Source organism: Lactuca serriola, chromosome 4 (genome assembly GCF_051521515.1).
Source record: "Lactuca serriola cultivar US96UC23 chromosome 4, Lser_US96UC23_V15, whole genome shotgun sequence".
Taxonomy (NCBI): domain Eukaryota; kingdom Viridiplantae; phylum Streptophyta; class Magnoliopsida; order Asterales; family Asteraceae; genus Lactuca; species Lactuca serriola.
In genome coordinates this window covers 78,149,070-78,155,069 of record NC_136411.1, presented here as the reverse complement: position 1 = coordinate 78,155,069, position 6,000 = coordinate 78,149,070, and positions in this window count along the sequence as shown.

Genomic DNA, 6,000 nt, shown 5'->3' with positions numbered 1-6,000 from the left:
GGTAAATCATTCATTCTTATGGTGTAGGCCAATGATTCATGATTCCTTAGGTTGGGCTAAACCCATGTGACAACCCATGGATGATCCATGGAGGTTTAAACCTATCGAGCCTAAGGAATATGGAAGGTCATGCACATTAGGGTTTACATGGTGTAACCCTAATCTTGCCACACTATATAAGAAGCCCTTAGCATCCAAAATTGGCGACTAGACACACTAGTGTTCTTGGAGATCATTGAGTCGATTTTGGTGCAAGAAATACTCTCTCAAAAGTCTCCTTTGTTCTAGGTGTGTTGTGATTCCATTTAAGGTGCAACACTTGGGGCACTAAGTTCTTAAAGGTCAAACTCAAGAAGTTCTACAAGTTACAACAAAGAGGTAATTCTATAACTCTCTTATATGTTGATCATGTCATTTTCATGCTAGTTGTAGGCTTAATGCTTTGGAAACAATATTGCATGTATAATTAGATAAAATATAGATCCAAAGCATTTAGGGTTGTATGTGCACCATAGGATGTTGTAGTATACTAAAACCCATCAGTGGTATCAGAGCCTAGGTTTGTTTTCTATTATATTTGATGCAAATGTGATTTGCAAAGTTAAAAAATCGATTTTATGCATTTTGGACAGTGAACTCACCGAATCCACTCAGAAAAAGTCCAACTCGACGAGTCCAGTTCATGAACTCGCCGAGTTGGTGCTCCAGTGGGAAGTTTTTTGAGTTTTTTTTTTGGCATGTTTTGGATTAGAATCATTACCACAAAATGTTTTAGTTCATAAAATCTGATTTTGTTGATATGGTAATGATGATTCACATCTAAATAAAAGATAATTGTCAAAGAGTCATGATTTGTACTACTTTATATGATTAGGCTAATTTCTTGAAACTTGTTTGATATGAATTATTTTAACTTATGAGTTTAATTAGATCATAGGCAAATTTTTTTTTTAGTTGGAATTCTTGATCTAATTGTTTTTGGTGAAATCCATAACTTGTCCTCAAGTTATGGAAAGTGAAAAGTCTCATTTTTAAATGTCATCATAAAATGGTTTTAAGTCTTCCATAACTTGTCCTCAAGTTATGGAACTTGAAGAGTCTTTTTCATAAATGTTTTTATAAACTCCATAACTTGTCCTCAAGTTCAGACAACTATGGTATTCCCAAATCTCTTGGAACAAGCTTTCCTCTTGAAGATGATGTTCCACAATATCATGCTTCACTTCCTCCACCTCCTCCAATTATTCTCCCTAACCCACAAGTTCGAAGACTTGAAAAGTTTAAGATCACTCAAGCCCTATTGGATAACAAACACAAGGATGGAAAGTCTATGTGTGCACATGTCTTGGATATGAAGTCCCACATTGATAGGCTGAGAATGTTGGGTGTCGTGTTCCCAAGGAAGTTGGCTATTGATTGGGTTCTTCAGTCACTTCCCGAGTCATATAGTGAGTTCATTAAGGACTACTATGTGAAAGACCATGCCATGACCCTTATTGATCTTACCTATTTGCTTGTTGCTGCTGAATCAACAATGATTCGGTGCACTGGAAAAGAAAATTTGATTGGAAGATCTACTTCTCAAACTTCCATGGGCATTGACAATGGTAACATTGGAAGTCCAGAAAAGATTTCTCTTTCTAATGGAAAGGGATCGGCCATAGTTAACCCGGTTGGCCAAATGGTAAAGAGAAAGGCCAAATCTGATATTGTTCCATATGTCATTCCCAATGAGCCGGTTTGTTTCTATTGCCAAGGAAAGGGACATTGGAATTGAAGCTGCCCTGACTACCTGAGAACTTTAGTCAGATTGTATGGTTCTGCTTCAGGTAAGTCTACTATCTAACTCTATTAAGTTCCTAATTTTTGACTCTTAATGCATGATGTGACAAGGTTGCATTATGATGTTTTGTAGGATCATGCTAAAGGAAGGAAGCTTAAAGGAAGAGTATGCTGAATCTGATCACGAAGATGGATTTCAATCGCATGGTTCGATGATCGGATTTTTGAGCCGCTGCTTATGAGTTATGATAGATTGGTTAGAAATTTGTAATAACATAGTTTTCATATGTAATTGCATTGTAAGGAAGTTTTTTTTCCCGCATTTTATAAATAAATATTTTTTATTTCATTATATCTCCTTGGAATGGCATTTGTGAAAATTGATGTTTGTATGTTTCTATGTTAGCAATATGGATTTGATTCTTTCGTTTGTGGTAGTGTCATAGTTTACCAAATAAGGAAAGATTCTCATACCCAAGTTTCAATTGGATAGAAACTTGGAATCATACAACTTGTAGTGTGTGATGAATGAGAACCTTCATCTGTGGTAAATTAAGACTAATTCCTTGTTCACATGTATATGTGAGTCAAGTGAAGGACTAGGGGATCGGGTACACTGGGTGTATGCTGGTCAGGTCCACCACAAAGAACGATAAGACTATTCGTCATGATTTACTAAAGTTTAGTAAATATGGTTATGCTTACACGTTTAAGTATAATTCTGAATCATTGGAAAAGTTTCAATGTATGGAAAAACAAATGAGAAGAATCAAATTAGGCAGAAAGATAAAAGTTTCTCTAATTTGAAAATATGGGAGAGTACTTAAGTATCGTGTTTTATGATCATCTTAATGATTATGGAAACCATGTCATAATTGATCCTCTAAGGATATCTTAGTGCATTTGTATGGCTAAGAAGAGAAATCGTGAATTGTTGAAATGGTTAAATCTAGAAGATGAATCATACTTCGTTCCAAAAACAAGTCTTAGAGTCATACTCCAAGCTTGTGCGTTGAGTGACACTAAATTAAGAAGGTTTAAAACACTCATCAAATGTAGAGTAAAATGTTTCTTACTCTTGTACATTTGAAATTAGTAAGTTATGATGTCTTGGTAAGGACAAAGACCAACTAAGACCAATTGTGTGAAGTGTTAGTCTTGATTAGAATCCACACTAACTCTTGAATATTTGTTTGTTAAGTAATGTTCCTTGACAAATAGAGTCTTATATGTCAAGAGGTTAGTGGGAGTCTTAAATATCTTGAAAGTTTCAAGAACTAATCAATAGGTAACCTATTGTTAAACACTAGCACACGACTTGAGGTTTGTAACCTATCGTGTTGACATATTCTTGTTTCGGTGCCCATTCTAGTTAAAGTTAACTATGCATGTGAGTTCTATGAGTTCTCAGTTGTTTGCATAACAACTTGGAAGCGATGGCAGGCCCTTGTGCTGCCAGGTGGCAAGAAATTAAGATTGAACAAGTTCAGTCCATATGGGTTTGGATTTGTCACTAACCATGTCTTGTGATTATGGTTATGACAAATTCACATGGATAGGAACACATACACCATAAAAATCCAAGTGTCATAAGGTTTCTCTCCAATTCATGAAAATGATTGTGAGGAAACGCTTTCACTAAGTATATTTTAAATAGATAGCAATTGTGTTATTTTCATTCTCAAATTCGATTAAGAGTACGACATCCCTCTTTATAGTTCGAATTGTGAGGAATGAAAAAAGCTCTAAACATTTGAGACTTATTGCTGTAAGTTCTAAAATTGTTAAGATACACATGTGAGCTATCTAAGGAAAGGTGTATGAATTTGAGAAGCCTAGATAAAGTCTTATCGAAGCATCTCGTATTGGAAATCTGAACTTTGGTAAGAAAGTCAATAAGTATTGATTTCTAGAAGTCCAGCTAATTTATGAATACATGTCAAAGCTAGTGGGAGCATAAGTGTTATGCTAGTAAGATAATAATTATGATGCTAGTGGGAGCATAATTATTATGGAAATTGTTGCAAGTTAGCAATGTTAATTATAGAAAAACAAAAGGTTTCAAATTGCAAAGATACAAGGTTTGAAAAGTTGTTTTGCTATAATCAAGAGAGATGAATTCATACTTCATTTCAAATCTAAAAGCTTAGATTGAGATTTTATTAATCAAATTTAGTCAAATATATATGAATGTTATGTTGGAATGGTTCAACATAAGGAAATTCTATATATGGAAATGTTAATAGCGTTCTCGAAATTTGATTATGATTACGACATCCCTCTTCAGAATTCAAATTATGAGAAAATGGAAAATAAAAATATTGCACCAAAATACTGATCAAGTATCGTGTCTTTATGTTAGACATTATAATTCATGTCCCATATGCTTCGGGTATAGGATTGATTGCATATGCTATAATATTCTCGTGTTCTAATTTTCCAAATGCCTAGGGCATTAAGAGGGAAAAAGCAATAGAACCGAATTTGACTAAAGTGGTTAAAAAACTGCTAAGGACATTCTAAGGTTCACCAAGGATTGGTCGCTTAAGGACATTGACAAGTATTGTAATGGATGGATCATATTGACATTATTATGAATAGACTGGAGTCTATTAATAATGAGTTGTCTTATGGCAAATATGGAATGTTTCCATATTGGGAGTTGGAGAATAGATGAGAAAGTTAGAAACTTTTATGCAAGAAGGATGTTCAAAGGAATGTACTTTGAATTTGAGACTTCATGTCCATGTAATTGTCTTGTAACAATCTCCAAAGGAATATTTTGTAATATCGTTGGTCAAGTCTTTATGACTTTTGGTACCTCGACATTACAAAATAATCATTGCATGATAGTTTAGAATCTAACACTTTCTAGCAGTGAAAAGAACTTGGAGTTCTTACACTTGCAATAAGGATTTGGAATTGTGAAATGAGCATCATTGAAATGTTGTCAATTGATCTATTCCACAAAGTCAGGACCATAGACAAACATAGTGTGCATGCTTGGAGCATGGAATAGCTATTGTTTTAATTCAAATATTAAGTTGATTATTCGAAACATTATACAATGAATAATGAGTAATCAATATGGGACTCAAAAGTTTTGGGGACATATAGGATTAGTATTATTCTTGTGTTTCACTTTGCATGTTTTGACTTCCCGAATAACTAGGTTATTCAAACCATCCATAGTCGATCATACTTTGGAAGTAGGTATTGAGGCAAGACTGTCATAAATGGGTCTGTAGTTTGTCTAGGTGTTTTAGACATAGCTGCGGTGTTCATGAGTACTCTTGGAATAAGATTCGAGTATTGGATTCAACCCACACTCATTTGAATCACTTCATGGATTTTATCACGAGTGATTGTGAGACCATAATATCTTATATTCTTGAAACGAACATATGTGATTTGTAGTTGCGAGTCGGTTGCACATTGACATATGTAAACGCACCAGTAACTTGGATGTTATAAAACATATTGTTGTGTGTAATTTGATGAGTAAGTACAAGCAAACATTTGGGTCGAAGTTTATCCATTCCTTTTACCCCATGTGGATAAAAGTGATATTTGTGGGCCCCTTGATGATTTAGTGATGACACCCCTAAGTTCTTGGCCAAGCCTGGACTGATTTGATTTGTTCAATTAGTCGATCATCATAGATCAGAAATCGGGAAACAATAGATGGACATAGAGAATGATTAAAATCCATGTCTCATGTCCATATGATATCTAGAATTGAGGAATATATGATCCCTTATCTAATGGACACGTCATCGACTAGGTCATAGTTCGACAAAGACTTTTAAGAGCTACGATTGCTAGTCGGGTTGTGGGGTCATACTTGCAATAATAGTCATTAGACTTATCTAAGTGGGAGACTATTGGATTAGGTGTCTAAGCCCATAACTATAATTGGTATGTACTTGACCCGAGAGTAGCATGGTCCATTTGGGTTGCATATCACCAAGACAATTTGATAGGATGGACTTTTGAGAAGAGGTTATTTATGATTTGTTAATATATTATAAGTTCTAATATATTAATATGAAATCATATGATTTAATTAGTATTGATCAAGAATTAATTTGGATTTAATTTTGTGATCAAAAGAGACTAATTAAATATATGCGGGTTGATTGGTAAATCATTCATTATTATGGTATGGGCCAATGATCCATGATACCTTAGGTTGGGTTAAACCCATGTAAAAACCCA